The sequence below is a fragment of the Pseudorca crassidens genome, chromosome 1 (genome assembly GCF_039906515.1).
Source record: "Pseudorca crassidens isolate mPseCra1 chromosome 1, mPseCra1.hap1, whole genome shotgun sequence".
Classification (NCBI taxonomy): Eukaryota; Metazoa; Chordata; class Mammalia; order Artiodactyla; family Delphinidae; genus Pseudorca; species Pseudorca crassidens.
Window position 1 is genome coordinate 2,500,821 of NC_090296.1, and position 19,541 is coordinate 2,520,361.

At 41.0% G+C, this 19,541-nt stretch overlaps 1 protein-coding gene across 1 annotated transcript in view; it reads left to right on the forward strand.

Moving 5' to 3' along the window:
* PPP1R13B (protein phosphatase 1 regulatory subunit 13B) overlaps positions 1-19,541 on the forward strand; it is a 75,034-nt gene that overhangs the window by 12,039 nt on the left and 43,454 nt on the right. The gene's annotated exons all lie outside the window — the stretch shown is intronic.

Consider the following 19,541-nt stretch of genomic DNA (forward strand, 5'->3'; position numbering starts at 1 on the left):
ATAGCGCTTCCATGTGGAATTTAAAGAAATGGTACAGGGCTTCCCTGGTGGCGCAGTGGTCAAGAAGCTGCCTGCCAATGCAGGGGACATGGGTTCGGGCCCTGGTCCGGGAAGATCCCACATGCCGCGGAGAAACTAAGCCCATGCCCCACGACTACTGAGCCTGTGCTCGAGAGCCTGCGAACCACGACTCCTGAGCCTGTGTGCCACAACTACTGAAGCCCGTGCACCTAGAGCTCTGCAACAAGAGAAGCCACCGCAAAGAGAAGCACGCACACCACAACGAAGAGTAAGTATTCCCTGCTCGCCTCAGCTTGAGAAAGCCCACGCACGGCAATGAAGACCCAACACAACCAAAAAATAAGTAAATAAATTTATAATTTAAAAAAAAGAAACACATTAGAAAAAAAAGAAATATGGTACAAATGAACCTGTTTACAAAACAGCAGTTGAGTCACAGATGTAGAAAACAAACTTGTGGTTACCAAGGGGGAAAGGAAGGAGGAGGGATAAATCGGGAGATTGGGAATGACATATACACACTACTATATAGAGAACAGATAATTAATAAGAACCTACTGAATAGCATGGGGAACTCTATTCAATACTCTGTAATGACCTATATGGGAATAGAATCTAAAAAAAGTGGATATATGTTTATGTATAACTGACTCACTTTGCTGTACAGCAGAAACTAACACAACATTGTAAATCAACTATACTCCAATTAAAAAATGAATAAAAATTTTTTAAAAAAACCCAAAAGAACATAATCTACTTACCCCCTGGCTCCCGCACACATTCTCCACTCCCCTTCAAGGCTAACTCCTTTAGTCTCAGCCTACATGTTGCTTCCTTTGGGAAGTCTTCCCTGGTGCTGGCATCTGGATCAGGCTGTCCTTCTGTGGGGTCTCATGGCACTCTGCAGTTTCCCACTGTAGTTTCCTGGTGTCTCTTCTCTGTCTCAGCTCAAGGTTCAGTGACTGGGGCGATGTTGACAGTCTGTGTCCTGAGCCTGGCCCAGGGCCATGTCGGGCTCAGTAAAATTTTCCTAAATGAATGAGTGATCCTGTAAGTGTGTCCAGTTTATGTTATATACATTGTAATACTTTGCTTTACATTATGGGTTTTGGTTTTTTGTGTCTATTATACTGCAGTGTCTTGTCATAAACACGGGAGGATAATTATCTCCTTATATGGTTATTTGCCTCTAGAATCGAACAAATCCTCAAATATCATGGTTAACAGAGAATACCTCATGGTCCAGTTGGTTTCTGGTGGGAGTCCTTTTGGAGAGTTGCTGATAATCAGATACTAAGGCTCATATGGGGTAACTGGGAGGGAAAATGGGATATTTTTATAGTAGCAGTAGCAGCTGCTTATGCTTTTTTTTTTTTTGACGTGGACCATTTTTAAAGTCTTTACTGAATTTGTTACAATATTGCTTCTGTTTTATGTTTTTTTGTTTGTTTGGTTTTTGGCCCTGAGGCATGTGGGATCTTAGCTCCCCAACCAGAGATCGACCTCACCCCCTGCATCAGAAGGCAAAGTCTTAACCACTGGACCGTCAGGGAAGTCCCCTGCTTATACTTTTTTTTTTGAGGTACGAGGGCCTCTCACTGTTGTGGTCTCTCCCTTTGCGGAGCACAGGCTCCCGGACGCGCAGGCTCAGCGGCCATGGCTCACGGGCGCAGCCACTCCGCGGCATGTTGGGATCCTCCCAGACCGGGGCATGAACCCGTGTCCCCTGCATCGGCAGGCGGACTCTCAACCACTGCGCCACCAGGGAAGCCCCCCTGCTTATACTTTTGATAGTCAAGTCAAAGTAGCTAAGTTCCATGACTAAATTTAATGGAAAATTATCTTTTGTTTTTGTTTTGCCAGTTTTTTTTGTTACGCAAAATTAAGAGATTAAATTAAGAGATTAAAATCTCTTAATCTGAAGCTTTATGGTTAATCATACAATAGAAGAGCCCATTTCTATCAGTTGATGAGGTTTTGGCTAATATTCAGAGAAGTCTGGTGCTAGAGGTTACCAAGGTCAAAATTCTGCACCACCATGGAGTCAGGCAGGACGAGACTATAAACTCAGGGTTAGTAGTCTTTTGGAGGCTCAAGTAGACATTTAACTTGTTGCAGAATTTCACTGCCTTCGTATCTTGCCATCCCCTCCTCAAGTAGTACCTAGCAAAATCTACTTTAAGTGCCTTGCACTTTGGTTTTGAAATTTTTAATTTCTTGTGGGTTGAAGACTTATTAGTTTGTCATAAAACCATGGATTACGATCTCTATTACTACAGAGTGAGGAGGGGTACAGGATGAATAACTGCTAAGATTGTTTCTAGTGCTAACTTTTTATGATGTTGTATTAGAGCTGAATAGAGGGATCTCCACGTGAAAGCCCTCTGTTAGGGAAGCTCCTGGAGAAGCAGGTGGGTCTGAGCTGGCATTACAGGTGAATTCTGAGATGGAGAGAGGCCAAGTGACCCAGACCGAGAATGGCGTTAGAGCTATACTTTCAACAGATATGTTTGTGCCTCCATGATATGCCAGGGCACTGTGAAAGATATGAATGGCATAGGAGGGAAGGTAAACGAGGTACAAAAAAAGTGACATTCATCAGATATTTACACAACAAATATTTATTAACTCTTATTACATGCCAACACAATGCTAGGCATTGGAGACTTAAAGACACTGATTCCCTGTCTTCAAGGGGTTTGTAGTCTAGTTGACAGAAACTTTCAAAACAAGTACCTTGTGGGACCGAGTGTCTGAGAACACAGACTTTGGAATCAGGTAGGCCTGGGTCCAGCCTTGGCCCTGCCACTTACTCTGTGACCTTAAACAAGTCACATACCTGTTGGAGTTTATCTCCTCATCTGAAAGTAACAGTGTCTCTCAATAAATAATGGTGTGGCCATAGGGAGAAATAATATATAGCCTAAAAAAAAGGAGTAGAACTGTGTGAATTCTTATGGAAAAATGCCCCAAATGTAGTGTTGGCTGAAAAACCCGTTTTCTACTTAATGTGATCTCACTGTAAAAAAGAAGAAAAGAGTTTTGTGGTGGAGAGAAAGGTCTAAAAGGATATATACCAGCTGTTTAAAAGTGTGAGTCATTAGGGGGACTGTCTGTTTTTTATTACATCTGTTGTTAGACTCTAAAAAAAAATTACGTGGGTGTTAATTTGCCACCTAAAAAATAATAAGGATAATAGAAAAAAAAGAAAAAACCCCAAAGAAAAACAAAAACCTCTTCCCGGGATTTCTGGCAGGATTGAACAATATTATGCATTGGAGAATGCTCAGCATGAGGTCTAGCACATAGTGTCAATCAGTAAATGGGTGCCGTTACTTTTATTGCTGTTCACAGCAGCTGAGGAGGAAGATGGGTGCTGGACTGCAGCACCCTTGAAAGTTGAAGTTAGGTTCTGTGGTTTGAATTTCCAAGGTCAGTTGACTCCTTGGATGTAGGATCTTGGTTGTCCTGTGGGTGTCCTTGGTTATCCCACGGGGCCCAGATCTGGTGACTAGGGTCATTGTGGTCCATGAGCTTTTTCTGGCCTTGGCTGAAAGAGAGAGACCCACAGCTGGGTGAGGTGTGCCAAACCTACATGCCAAGCCCATCCCCCCTCCCCTCATTCTCTTTTGAGGATAGAAACACTGTCTGCCTCATCTTGAAGGGAGGGAGAGAGGTGGCCTGCCAAGCTGTGCTATCTGTCCTAAAAGAGACCTGGGACTCTGATGGGCCTTGTAGCTTTTGGAGTCATCCCCGAGTTTAGATTTGGACCTTGAGTGACGTATCAAGACTCTCTTGGGGGCTTCCCTGGTGGCACAGTGGTTGAGAATCTGCCTGCCAATGCAGGGGACACGGGTCCGAGCCCTGGTCTGGGAAGATCCCACATGCCGCGGAGCAACTAGGCCCGTGAGCCACAACTACTGAGCCTGCGCGTCTGGAGCCTGTGCTCCGCAACAAGAGAGGCCGCAATAGTGAGAGACCCGCGCATCGCGATGAAGAGTGGCCCTCGCTTGCTGCAACTCGAGAAAGTCCTTGCACAGAAACGAAGACCCAACACAGCCAAAAATAAATAATAAAAAAATAATAAGTAAATTAAAAAAAAAATTCTCTTGACCCTGCTTCTTCATCTGTAAAATGGGGATGATGCTCCTACCTCTTTCACTTGCATGTCATAAATGGTTCTTTTCCTTGTTTCTGTTGGATTAAGGGTGGAAAAGAATTTTTTTGAGGTATGATTGATGAGTCATTTTATAAGGCTTACTTTTTAAAAAATATTTATTGCTGCAGTGGGGTGGCTTCTCTTGTTGCAAAGCACGGGCTCTAGCCGCACGGGCTTTAGCCGCACAGGCTTCAGTAGTTGTGGCACTCGGGCTCAGTAGTTGTGGTGCACGGGCTTACTAGCTCCACGGCATCCCGGACCAGGGCTCAAACCCATGTCCCCTGCATTGGCAGGCGGATTCTTAACCACAGCACCACCAGGGAGGTCAGGGCTTACTTTTCATCTGCCGGTGAAGTAGATAGTTGGAATGAATATTCATGGAAAAAAAAAATCTATTCTGTAGTTTTCATTTTCTCTTTAGTCCTGATTTTTAAAATATTTGTTGCTTTGTGGTACTCATCTCTTGGGAGTGTTTTCTTGCAGATGAAACAATGTAGTTTTCCATAGGTGTGATTTATACTGGGTGCCCATACATCCAGGTGTGCAAGAGAACATCTTGGTTTTTGCCTGTTGTCCTGGCATTCTGTTTTGTTAGCTTTTTTTCCCCACTCAAAGTGACCATGTTTGGTTCTTAATTATATGGTCACCTAGTTATATCCCAATTGAATGCCTTTTTAACAAATAGTGTCACTTAGCTTACATTTTTCAGGATCCCATTGATAGTCATGGAGTCATTTTCAAAATTTATTATAGGTCTGTTTTCTGATCAGCTACCTTTTATAATTTGCACTTGATAATGTGTTCCTCTGTCAATTTTGTTTCATGGTTCTCTTTTGTAATTTAATTTCAATTCATTTCTATAATTTTTAGTTCTGGCGTTTTTCTAACTTTTGCAGTGCCCAGGGTTGTTGCCAGGTATTTAAATAAACAAGAAAGGAAGGAAATTAGATTTGAGAGAATATTGTATGTCAGGCTTCTTGCTGGACATTTCACAGACCTTCTCATTCAATATTAAGTAAACAGTGTAACTAAATAAACTGCTGAAAGGGAGGCAGCCTGCTGGGCTGAGAATTGAGAGACCTGATTTCAGTCTTGGTTTTGTTACTAATAAGATTTATTAACCTTGACAAATTATTTCCTTCTCTGGGCTTCTGCTTCCTCATCTGTAAAATGGGGAAAGAGTGGTGGTTAGGTAAGTCTCCTTTCTGGCTCTAAGATTTGATGACTGATCTTTATGATAGCTTAAATTTGAAACTCTCAGCATATCCCTTTTAATTGCATTGAATGCTTTTATGAATGGATTAAGAAGCAAGTGGTTATTTACTCTAAAATAACTCAAATTACCAAAAAAATTTTTTATCCTTTCTTTTTCCCCGAACAACTTTACTGACTATTGAAAAAAAATTGAGGCACCTGTGTACTGTCCTCTCAAATTTGCAGCTTAAAATGTATGCTTTTTGTAGGACTGGTATGACTGTTACCTCAGGAAACACAACATTTTATTTTTGTGTTAAAACGTGGATCCTTGTGAGATCACTCTGAGTGCTGAGCCAACAATAATACGTTAACTGTTTTTGTGACCAGAGGGGGAAGAAAACTATTTTGTGGCAGTGTAGGGAGATGATAAGACCAAAGGAAAGGTGATCTGTCAACCTGAGCCCCATTTCCTCTCTTCTTCTGGATGGAGACAGTTGGAGCTTTCAACTTGGTACAGAGCTGGGACTTCCATGTGTTTGCGGAACAGAGTTGCTGAGGCCCTTGACCCTGTGGGGTGGAGGGAAAGGGAGGTAGGTCTCCGTAACAGGATGATCCTGCTTCTCACGTCTTGTGAAATGCTGGCCCTGAAGCGGGTTTTCTTGCTGACCTTTTCTCCCTACTTCCCTCCCACTTTTGCTTTTGGTTTTGTTTTGCTTTTATGCTCTCTGTGCCTGTTTGCAGGTAGAGGACTAGTCAAGGCCTGGGAGGCAGTGTGGCACAGGTTTTCGGGAGCCAGGCAGACTTGTGTGTTCACATCTGAACTCAGCTACCCAGGAACTGCTGTGCCTTGGATGAGCGCTGAACCTTTTTTATACCTCAGGTTTCTCATTTGTAAAACGATAGCAACTTTAGTAGTTGAGTTGATTTTGGTTGCAAGTACTTTCTAAAATCTTAGAAAAGGGACTTCCCTGGCGGTCCAGTGGTTAAGACTGCGCTTCCAGTGCAGGGGGTGTGGGTTCGATCCCTGGTCAGGAAACTAAGATCCCACATGCCGTGAGGTGTGGCCAAAAAATTAAAAAAAATAATCTTAGAAGGGGCTTTATTGGAAGGATGCTGGAGGGAGAGCTGAACAATGGAATCTTCAGGTGGAGCAGGAACTGGGACGACTCTGGGGACCTTGGCATCAGGGGTGGTGGGCCCCCTCTCTACGGCACAGCCTCTTTCTCAGCATCCACTCCATCAGCAGATCAGAGCTACCTTCACAGTCTAGCCAGCTTCTGTTCTGCACTGCCTCCGGGATTCTCTCTCTCTCCTGGATTCCTGGGTTCGTCTTCTAAGGGCCTTCCTGTTTCTGTGCTTCTTCACCCTCAGTCTGTTCTCAACAAAGCAGCCGAGTGAGTCTGTAAATCATGATGGTAAAACATGCCACTTCTTAGCTGAACTCTAAGGACTTCCAAGCTCCCTCTGAGCAGAAGCCTAATTAGTAGTTTACCTCTCATCACCTACTCTTCTCCCCTTGATTTCTCTGCTCCAGCCAAGCTGACTCCTTGTTGATTCTGAATCGTACCAGGCATTCCTTCTGCCTCAGGGCCTTTGCACTTGTTCCCTCTGCCTGAGTGCTCTTCTGTCAGGCTGTCTGCAGGCTCATTCTCTCACCTCCTTCCCAGAGGCCTTTTCTAACCACCTTACTTAAAATTAAAATTGCCTTGTTCCCAATCTCCTTTGCCTGCTTTGCTTTTCTCCATAGTATACATCACCACCCACCATACGATACATGTTCTACCTACTTATTTTGTCTCTTTCCTCAAACTATAATGAAAACTCCACAAGCAGACACAAGAACACTGTCTGCTTTGTCAGTGCTGAATCTCCAGCGCCTGGCACACAGTAGGCACTCAGTGGATATCTGTGGGACGAAGAACATTTTTCATCACATATCTTCCTTAGTTTGAGTCAGCAATGGCAAGAGGGATGGGCATGTAAAATAAGCCTGACCCCTGAAAACTTGCCAAGTGTGCGTCCCAGAGAAGAGGGGAGAGAATTGTCATCTGAAAGCCATCCCAGTTGGGGTCTCTGAGGTTGCCGTGAGGACTGAATTGGTGTATGATTGCCTAGTAGGGGCTAAGAAAATGTTCATTCTTTTCTCTTTCTGAAAACATATAACTTCCTGACAATATTAATACTCAGAAATTCAGTCAGATCTCCATAATAGAGCTTTTTGTTTGGAAAGGTAAAAATTTGGATGTGTGATAATAAGAAAACTTATATGCAGCCTCATGTTGTAATGAGTGATGGAATACATAATTCTCTCTTCAAAAGGAATGGTTTTGAAGTTTTGCAAATTGTACACAGGTTTTTATAAAGGTTCTTCTGGTATCTGAGCAGATCCAAATCTCAGGACCCAGGTCAGGTCAAGAAAGAGGTGAAGACGTGGAGTGGGAAGGCATCAGTTTTCAGTTTAGTCTTTGTTAGTAGGAATTTTTTCCCAGAGGCAGTCTAGGCTGTGGAGTACATTCATCTTTGGATTTTATAATGAGTCTCTACTAATTTACTGTTTTGTATTCATACTTACAGTGTTTTGCTTTTCAAAGGAATGTGTACATTATATATTTGAAGTGAGTTCTTCCATTATAAAAAAAATAGTTTACGTTTCTGATAACTTTTGAATAGAGATTGTTTCTTACTGTTTCATAGGGATGAAGAACTTGAATAGTTGTGTTGTTTTTTGTTCTGTTTTTAAAGGTGTTCACAGCTTTGTTCCTGAGCTATTCAAGTAGAAACTTAAGCTTTGGAGTCAGACACTCTTGGGTCAGACACTCTGGCACTTCTTAGTCACGTGACCTTGGGCAGTCCTTCAGTCTGTATGCAGTGACACGATCATCCTAGCACCTAGCTCCGTAGACCTGTTGGGAGAGTTCAGAGATATAATATGGGTAAACAGAAGGCCTGTCTGTGAACATAGTAAGCACTGAAATAATAGCTATTTTTATTATTAATAAATTGGAAAAGTCCTTTGAAGTTAAGTATCTTGTTATAAACTTCATTCGATTTTAAGCACCTAAGGTATGTCAGAACTAGCATAATTTGAAAAAAACAATTGTAGCTCTGTATGTGTCCTACTTCCAACAAGCAATTTTCCTAAGCATAACATACCAACAAGGCATTTATTATGAAAACTTATTTAAAAACCTTGAGGTTTCTCTTTTTAAAGTTGATGACGAAATTTAGGCAAGTCTTTTTTTTTTAACAGTGGGTTTTATATGGAGATTAGTAAATTAATGTTTAGTTTTCCTTTTCATAGTGATTTCTAGATCCTGGTTACAGTTGTTATTGAACAGTGCTAACACCAAACTTTTTCTTCCGTGGAACTCACCTAATTAGGTGAAACTTTATCCACCATATCACTCTGCTGTAACAACAGTGGTCTGTCTTGTTTCATTAGGACATCTTATCATGGTTCATGTCATTAGTGCCTGAATTTAGATTCCATGAGGCCTAAGGGACACCTATTGAAGTATTTTTCCTTTGTAAATGGCATAGATAATCTCCAGGCACTGGGACTTTTGTTTTCTACACTTGAGTTTTGCTTATTTTTCTAGAGAAATATTTTGAGAATGGTAACTCAGAGCATTATAGGCAAATTCAAAGTAGCATCATGGTTTTTAAGAGCTGGCTCAAACCTGAAAGACAAAATGCACGGAGTCATTTGTAAAGAGATAGGAGGGCTATTGGACTTACTTTTCCTTCATAAATTTTATTCTGATTTTGTACAGATGATGGTATTTGCTATGGTGTCTATACGCGTGATTATATTAAAGTGTTCTTCAGAGACATTACTAATTATCCTTGTTTTGAGCTTTGTTTTCTGCTGGCAAAAGGATTAGTACTCAACTTTTGGTATTAGCAGACATGAAAAAACAGGATTTGTACAATTATAAATCTTTATTACTAGAGAAAAGAAAAATATATACAAGGAAATGATATTTATTTATTTATTTATGGTTGCATTGGGTCTTTGTTGATGCACACGGGCTTTCTCTAGTTGTGGCAAGTGGGGGCCACTCTTTGTTGTGGTGTGCCAGCTTCTCATTGCGGTGGCTTCTCGTGTGGATCACGGGCTCTAGGCATGTGGGCTTCAGTAGTTGTGGCACGTGAGCTCAGTAGTTATGGCTTGCGGGCTCCAGAGCACAAGCCCAGTGGTTGTGGCGCACGGGCTTAGTTGCTCCGCGGCATGTGGGATCTTCCCGGACCAGGGCTCGAACCCGTGTCCCCTGCATTGGCAGATGGATTCTTAACCACTGTGCCACCAGGGAAGTCCCATAATATTTATTTAAAGTTGTTTCCATTGGGAAAAATATTTTACTGATTATATAGGTTGAATAATTGGTATAGCTAGATATTTTTTAAATACAGCTTTATTGACATGTATTTCACATAACATTCACTCCTTTGAAGTATGCAGTTTAGTGGTTTTAACATATTCACAGACTTGTGTAACTGTTACCACTATCTAATTTTAGAACATTTTCATCACCCCAAGAAGAAACTGTACCCATTAGCAGTCACTTCCTATTCCTCCTTCCCCTTATTCCCTGGCAACCACTAATCTACTTCCTGTCTCTATGGATTTGCCTATTCTGGACATCTCATGTAAATGGAATCACACAACATGTGACCTTTTGTATCTGGCATCTTTCACTTGGCAGTGTTTCTAAGGTTGATCCATGTTTGTAGCATTCACTTCATTCCTTTTTATGATCAAGTAATATTCCATTGTATAGATAGATATACGACATTTGTTTATCCGTTCATCAGTTTGGGCTGTTTCCACTTTTTGGCTGTTATGAGTAATGGTGCTATAAACTTTTTTGTTCAAGTTTTTGTGTAGACATATGTTTTTAATTTTCTTGGGTATATACCTAGGAGTAGATAAATATTTTTAAAAAAATACTTACAGGAATATATTTTCTTGAATTTTACAAAGAAATATGTAGAAAGAGGAAGCCTTATTCTGAAAATTGTTGGTACACCTAATTTAAAATTTTGTAAGGTCAAGAAAATTTAATTAGAACATCTATTAGTGAGATCATCTTTATAGTTGAATAATTAGAAAAAATGCATGATTCTTTGTTCTGGTTCCCTTGTATGATTAACTTTGCATTTTAGATAGCTTCAACTGTAGACACTGGATAAAATTTGGTTAGTTGAGAAGTTATCTAATAATGGGGAGTATACTGTAAGTAGAAGGTATTTATTAAAATTCTGCTGTTTTGCTTTTTTTCTTTTGAAGTGGTTTAGAGTAGTGGTTCAGACCATAGCTTTGGAGTCGGTCAGACCAGGGTTAAATCCAATCCTACTCTGGCATTTATTAGCTCAGTGACCTTGGACAAGTTATTTAACCTCTCCAAGCCTCCTTTCCCTAATCTGTAAAATGAAGGTTGGTATTTATCTCACAAAGTTGGTGTGTGAATTGAGAATGTGTGAAGTGTGTATCACAGTGCCTAGTAATAAGCACTGATAAATGTTGATGGGAGTGCTTTTCCCCCAGTGTAGTGATTTTTTCATTTAATCCTGGGGGGTTTCATGAGGCCCTGAGAGCAGTTTCTTCCAAACTTCTTGGACCATGACCCACACCAAGAAACACCTTTACAACGTGACCCAGTCTTACACACAATCCTGTATCTCTCTATATGGATATATGTAGTCAGAATTTCAGGAGACAGGACTCAACCTTTACCACATGTAGTGTATTGTTTTATTTTTTATTTTAACTTAATAGACTCTGCTTTTTAGAGCAGTTTTAGGTTTACAGAAAGATTGAACCCCAACAGTTTTCCCTATTATTAACATCTTGCTTTAATGGGGTACCTTTGTTATAATTAATGAACTAATGTTCATACATTATTATTAACTAAAGTCCATAGTTTACATGAGGGTTCACTCTTTCTGTTGTACAGTTCTGTGAGTTTTGACAAATGTGGAGTGTCATTTATCTACCAATATGGTATCATACAGAGTAGTTTCACTGCCCTAAAAAATTCTTTTCCTTCCACTTACTCATCCTTCTTTCCACCCTCAGCTCCTGGCAACCACTGATCATTTTACTGTCTCCACAGTTTTTTCTTTTCCAGAATGTCATATAGTTGGAATCATACAGTATGTAGTCTTTTCAGACTGGTTTCTTTCACTTAGCCATGTGCATTTATGTTTCCTCCATGTCTTTTTGTGACTTGATAGCTCATTTCTTTTTATCACTGCATGATATTCCATTTTCTGGATGCACCACAGTTTATTTATCCATTCACCTACCGAAGGATATCTTGGTGACTTCCAAGTTTTGGCAGTTATGAATAAAAAGCTACTATAAACATTCGTGTGTAGGTTTTTGTGTAGATATAAATTTTCAATTCATTTGGGTAAATACCAAGAATCTTAATTGCTGGATCTCATGGTGAGAATATGTTTAGTTTCGTAAGAAACTGCCAGACCGTCTTCCAAAGTGGGTGTGCCATTTCACATTTCCACCAGCAGGTTCCTATTGCTCTACATCTTTGTCAGCATTTGGTATTGTCAGTGTTCTGGATTTTGGACATTCTGTTAGGTGTGTAGTGGTTTCTCATTGTTGTTTTAATTTGCAATTCCCTAATGACCTCTGATGAACGTCTCTTCACATGCTGATTTGCCATCTGTGTATCTTCTTTGATGAGGTATATGGATCTTTTGTTCATTTTTTGATTGGGTTCTTTGTTTTCTTATTGAGTTTTAAGAGTTCTGTGTATATTTAGGATACAGATTCTTTATCAGATATGTGTTTTATAAATATTTTCTCCCAGGCTGGTCTTTTCGTTCTTTTTTTAAATTTATTTATTTATTTATTTATGTGTGTATGTATGTATGGCTGCGCGGGCTTTCTCTAGTTGTGTTGAGCTCGGGCTACTCTTCGTTGCAGTGCACAGGCTTCTCATTGCAGTGGCTTCTCTTGTTGCAGAGCACGGGCTCTAGGTATGAGGCCTTCGGTAGTTGTGGCTCGCAGGCTCTACAGCGCCGGCTCAGTAGTGTGGCGCACGGGCTTAGTTGCTCCACGGCATGTGGGATCTTCCCGGACCAGGGATCAAACCTGTGTCCCCTGCATAGGCAGGCAGATTCTTAACCACTGAGCCACCAGGGAAGTCCCTTTTCATTCTCTTAATACTGTTTTTTTTTTTGATGTGTGTTTTGTTTTAATTTTTATTTTATATTAGAGTATAGTTGATTTACAGTGTTGTGTTAGAATACTATTTTATATTGTTCTTCTCCATTAAAAAACAAAACTGGCCCTGAGGGCACTAATTGATTATACAGCACATTAGTAGGTCACAACCTGTGGTTTGAAAATCAGTTCTGCTTCCATAATGTTCACATGGACAATGTCAGTAAAGCAACCATCATTCTGAGCAGTGATTCTCAACATAGATGAACAAGGGTGTCAGAGTTGATACTGCCCTGTTCCTATTTTAGAGGATTCTTTAAGTTATAATGAATAGATTATATTTGGTCAGCTGCATCACCTCCACACATGGTATGGAGTAATAGCATATCTAGACATTACAAGAAGCTTCGTGAGTTTTGTATTTCTACAAGGTTTTAGACAGGTTTCCTCAAAATGCATATGCTTTTAAATACTGGAGGGATTAAGTAAGTAAGGTGAAGGGAAGCTGAGATGTATATTTTGTATTCCCAGGAATAGCGTGTGACCAGATTTCACCAATTCAAGCTGGTGAGAGGAAATTTTTATATGATGGAATATATACTTTTAAAATATTAAATTATTAAAGCAAAGGGACTTCCCTGGTGGCGCAGTGGTTAAGAATCCGCCTGCCAGGGCTTCCCTGGTGGCGCAGTGGCTGAGAGTCCGCCTGCCGATTCAGGGGACACGGGTTCGTGCCTTGGTCCGGGAAGATCCCACATGCCACGGAGCGGCTGGGCCCGTGAGCCATGGCTGCTGAGCCTGCGCGACCGGAGCCTGTGCTCCGCAACGGGAGAGGCCACAACAGTGAGAGGCCCGGGTATCGCAAAAAAAAAAAAAAAAAAAAGGCAAAAAACAGTGACTTGAACTAATTGATATGGTTATTGAGGATCTAATTTAATGGTCATTTAACTGTATTAGTCTCTTATGAGTAGATGCTACTTAAATATTTAAATGTATCTGTCCTCTCAAGAGTCTTAAATATTTACTTCTTGCTTATTTAGAAAAAAATTCTTCATTGATCTTGAAAGGCTAGTTCTAGTTCTTTGCCAAAATAACACGAATTCCAATTATGAAAATTGAGTGTAATATCTTACCAAACTCTTTGTTCATTTTCTTTGGAGTTAATTCGTTTCCCCAAAATTTGCAGGAGTAAGGGTGGGACTCCCCCCCCCACCCCCCCGACACCCTGCAGTGCCACCTTGTGGAAGGAGGGAAAACTTTAACAAGGGATTTCTGTGATGCCTAGTTTTGAGTAAAATCTACCAAATATCATATGCATGTGTATAGGCTTCTGACTTTTACGCTAACATTTAAAATTTTTTTTTAATTCATTTTTTGGCTGCCTTGGGTCTCATTGCTGCATGCAGGCCTTCTCTAGTTGCGGCGAGCGGGAGCTACTCTTCGTTGCGGTGCGTGGGCTTCTCATTGCGGTGGCTTCTCTTGTTGTGGAGCACGGTCTCTAGGCACGCGGGCTTCAGTAGTTGTGACACGCAGGCTCAGTAGCTGTGGCTCGCAGGCTCTAGAGCGCAGGCTCAGTAGTTATGGTGCACGGGCTTAGTTGCCCCGCACCATATGGGATCTTCCCAGACCAGGGCTCGAACCTGTGTCCCCTGCATTGGCAGGCGGATTCTTAACCACTGCGCCACCAGGGAAGTCCCCAACACTAACATTTTTAAAAGATTTTTATCCTTCTCCTCTCTGATGTGGAGTAACTCAGTGATAAGGGGGGTAAAATATTGTTTGTTTGTTTGTTTTCCTATGGAGACCTTGAAGATAAGAAGGCAGACACCTACCCTTTGTGACTCAACCTATTTTAAAAAGAAATTTTTTATATACTTGGGGGAGTTTACTGAGTGCCTACTATGTGCCAGGCTTTACTCCAGGCACTAGTGATAGAGCAGTGAACTAACTAAAATCCCTGCTCTCAGGGAGCTTATGTTCTAGTGGGAGGAGACAGAGGATAAACAAGTAAATAAATATACAACATAGATCAGGTGGTGATGAAAACGAAGAAGAAAAAAAGCAGAGTGAGATAGAGGAGTGCTGTTTTAGATAGGTTGGTTAGGTGAGCAAATGTTTTAAAGGCTCTCCTATGTAGATGACTTACATTAGTGGTAGATTCCCAGTGATTTTCTTTATGTAGCTCAAATGTTCTTGAGAGTGAGGAGAAGTTGACCTCTTAATCTGATATGGTTATGCAGTTAGCTGCCTGCTAGGCTGCTTCCATCTTTTATTTACTGAGCACACATATTTTACTCAGGCACTGAGTTAGAGAACACAGGTCCTGCCCTCAGTGGCCTTATGGCCATTCTAGGTTTTTTTAAAACAACTTTAAATAAAAATATGTGCAGCTTGAGACCCACTTAGATGATTTCAAGAGCAGGTGATGGGTCACAACTCACTCCTGTGAGTCACAAACACTGTTCCAGTAGAGGATGTAATCATGAAAACCATTGATAATTTAGTGTAAGAATGTTATGCCAGAAATAGCCACAGTCTGTTATAGGAGAGCAAAAGAGGAGGCCCTGACTCACATTGGGTCAGGATGGGTAGACAGTTGCGTCAGGAGATACTTCCAAGAGGAGGTGGACGTTTGCGGATGATGGAGAAGGACAGACAGGCGGGCAGGGTCTGATAACGTGACTTGTCTGGGCAGAGGGAACAGTTTGAAGAAAGGCATATAAGGCATTTTATCATCACGTGCCATTCTGGTTACAGCACATAGTATAAATCTTTGTGTGTTTTTCTAACTGTAGTTAACCAAATCTTTTATTTTCAACATATTAATCTTTTAGGAAGAATAAAACATTAACTTCTTTACTTTGTTTTCTTTGTCTTCTTAATCCTTAACCCTATTGGGTTTCATCTCCATACATACTATTAAGAAAGAAAAAAAATAACACTACCCATTAGATTGTGACATGCTATCAGTTGTAAGATATATTGTGATTTCAAAGATATTAAAAAAAGTGCATCTAGGATTAATACTTATGATATTTATGTTGGAGATTCTTCAGTTTCTTTTAATCTAAGAAATACTTGCTAGAATAATGGTAGCAGTCCCATGCCTTTTCAGCTCCAATTTTAGGGGTTGCTCTAGGGAAGTATGTACCATCCAGGTCAATGCCAGCTTAATTTATCTCGAGAGCTTTTAAATCTGTGATGATTATAATGATATTAGCTTTGATTGAGTAGTAGAGATTAGGGGAAATGGATTTTGCTAAGATTAGGAAAGATAGGGTTTACTAAAGACTATAAAATAGAATTAAAAACTGAAGTAATGTGTAGTGACTTTCGGATAAATTATCTGCGAGTTCTTAGCTTTCAAAAAATAAACGTTCAAACTCACAACTCTGCCATTCTGCCCCTCCTCCCCTTCCCCCATCATGTTGAACTTATTCACTAGCTGAAAAGTCTTGGTAATTCAAAAGTGTCCCTGAAGAGTGTCACGCCATGGTTCATTCTGACAGCAGGTTCCTAAAGAATTCTGCTTTCCGAGCAGAGAAGCACAAGCCATGCCTTTACGGGTGCCACTGTGTGCCCATGGTGGGTGATGAGCATGCGAGACTGGTTCTGGCCAGAGGCCCGGCTTCCAGAAGCAGATGGTTGTGTAAACCTTCACTAGCTCACAGTATGGAGAACAAATCATGGATCCTGTAGTAGACACAAGCGGTACAGGATGAGGAATGAAAAGGCTGAAACACCGCGGAAAACAGGACCCACTCCTGGTTATTAGTGAAATGTAGTTACAGCACTTAAAGAGAAGATAATTTTTAAAAATATTCTCACTGATTTGAAATTTTGATTTATAAACTGTGGTTTGGGAAAATATATTATTAGATCTTAAAAAGCATAGGCTATGAGGGGACTTCCCGGGTGGTCCAGTGGCTAAGACTCTGCACTCCCAATGCAGGGGGCCCGGATTTGATCCCTGGTCAGGGAACTAGATTCCACATGCCACAATGCAGATCCCGCGTGCTGTAACTAAGACCCGGCGCAGCCAAACAAACAAATAAATAACTAAATTTAAAGCATAGGCTGTGAAATCACATGGGACAATATTTACCATTAGAAGAATAAAATAAATATGAGTAAACAAGAGTAAAAATATATTCCAAGGGCTTACCTGGTGGTGCAGTGGTTGCGAATCCGCCTGCCAGTGCAGGGGACATGGGTTCAAGCCCTGGTCCGGAAAGATCCCGCATGCCACAGAGCAGGTAAGCCCGTGGGCCACAACTACTGAGCCTGCGCTCTAGAGCCCACGAGCCACAACAACTGAAGCCCGCGTGTCTAGAGCCCGTGCTCCACAACAAGAGAAGCCACCGCAATGAGAAGCCCGCACACCGCAACAGTAGCCCCTGCTCGCTGCAACTAGAGAAAGCCTGTGCACAGCAACAAAGACCCAATGCAGCCAAAAATAAATAAGTAAATAAATTTATTTTAAAAAAATTCCACTTGTTCTGATGAAACTGGTATAGCATTAAGGCCCTTCAGTTCTGGACTTGTTTGCACTGGATCCAGGAATTACCAATTTTATTCCAAATTCTATAGATTCCAGGCCATTTATGTTAGTATTTAAAAGACCCCAACTTTTTTTTTTTTTTTTTTTTTTTTGCGGTACGCGGGCCTCTCGCTGCCGTGGCCTCTCCCGTTGCGGAGTACAGGCTCCGGACGCGCAGGCTCAGCGGCCATGGCTCACGGGCCCTGCCGCTCCGCGGCATGTGGAATCCTCCCGGACCGGGGCACGAACCCGTGTCCCCTGCATCGGCAGGCGGACTCTCAACCACTGCGCCCCAAGGAAGCCCAAAAGACCCCAACTTTTAAAGATAAATTCCTCTGTGGGTTAGTGAGCAGAAATAACTTTCATTTCTTATAAAAGAGAAATGTGTTTATAACATCCTAGAAGAACTGAAGGAAAAGTGCTTGTTCAACAGACTGGGTGTATCTTACTTAGATCATGAGTAGTGTTTCCTCAGTTCTGTGGTATGGTGGAGGTTTTATATTTTGTCTGCCATTCGTGGAGTCGACCAGATTTCACAGTGCCTCCCATACGTCAGATACTGATGAGGCAACGGGAACAAAAGATTCAAAAGTGAATTGCTTGGAGGCACGTAGAGCCTAGGGTGATGTAATGAAGATGTGTGTGAAGAGCTACTGGATCACAAAGGAAGGAACATGTAGCCTCCTTGGTGAGAGGAGGTGGTGAAGGGAGGTTTTGCAGAGGTGTAGCGTGTGAGCTGAGTTTCGGAGGGTGAATAGGAGTTTACAGGCGAACAGTAAGGGCACTGGGGCAGAGGGACAGCGGCCTGGGAGAACTTGGACTTGAGGGAGCAAGGTTCATTGTGGGAAGGCACTAGGACTGGAAGGCTAGGAAGGTTGTGAGGGATCTTTTACCCGTGATAGGAGTCTGCAGTTTATCCTGTAGTCTAGGCTTTCTCGGAGGGCATTCTGTGGAAATCCAAGCCCCATAAGAGTCTCTGGGGGAGAAAAGTTAGAGATTCACATGAACATTACAATGTTAGACTCTTGAGTGCTCAGTAAAGAAACCAGTTTCCTGTTTATAAACTCGAATAAATGTTTTGGGAAGGATTGCTATTAGGCAGCGCAGGGCTCCTGAATATTTTAAGCAAGGGAATGACTTCAACTGATTTACATTTAGGAAATTAACTGGCAACAGTGAAGGGGGGGTAGGTTGGAGTAAGGGGAGATTGGTGGCAAGAGAACAGTTCATAACTATTACTAGTTTTGGTAATAAAATCTGGCTGTCAGTATAGAGATGTTTAATCTCAAAATTTAGGAATTTAGGGCACTTCTAAGAAAAAAATATTTTAACAATGAACTAAAATACTTAGTTGACAGCCGAGATTTTGAGAGGAGAATTTTGGGACAAATGCAGATTTTGTTTCTGACTTTGATCAAAGATTAAACAGGGCTTCCCTGGTGGCGCAGTGGCTGAGAGTCCGCCTGCCGATTCAGGGGACACGGGTTCGTGCCCCGGTCCGGGAAGATCCCACATGCCACGGAGCGGTTAGGCCCGTGAGCCATGGCTGCTGAGCCTGTGCATCCGGAGCCTGTGCTCCACAATGAGAGAGGCCACAACAGTGAGAGGCCCGTGTACCGCAAAAAAAAAAAAAAAAAAAAAAAAAGATTAAAGAAAATCTTTGGTTTAAATTTTACTTTAGGAGTAATGTTTTTTAAAAATCCCTTGTGATACAATCTCTTGAGTTCTTAGATCAAAGTGGTAGGGTTTTTAAAAGTTTTTTTAAAATAATGCTGGACAATTTTTATTTTTTAATTTTTCAAATACATTATAATATACCTTCATTTAAGGACCATTTTCATTTCTTTTACTGTGATATATTATTTCTTCAGTCAATTTTTTAAAATAAATTGGATTTTTGGTCTTTCTGGTACCAGTTTTTAGGAGCCTTTTATATATTGAGGAGATTGGCTTTTTATATGTGATATTAGTTACAAATATTTTTCCCCAGTTAGTCTTTTTTGCTTTGTAAAAGATCCCTGTGTTTTATTACCTGAATGTATCTTTTTCTGTGGTGTCTGGTTTTTGAGTCATAGGTAGAAAGGGCTCTGTACTCCAAGGTTATAAAAAGGAATTTATCCAGTTTTAGTCTGGAATCTTTACAATTTTGTGATTTATATTTAAATATTTGATCTATTAGGAACTTATGCTTGTGTATGATATGCAATATGAATCATTTTTTTCCAGATGGGTATTTTAATTGCTCAGGCATCATTCATTATATAGTCTTTTCCTTCCTCAGTTTTGAGATACCTGCTTCATCATTTACCATTTTCTGTTTCTGGACTTTATAATTTGTCCCGTTGATCTATTTATATGCTGTTGCCATACTGTTTTGAGGCTTTATAATATCTAGTAGTGCTAGTTTCCTTCTAATACTCCTCTTTTGGCATTTT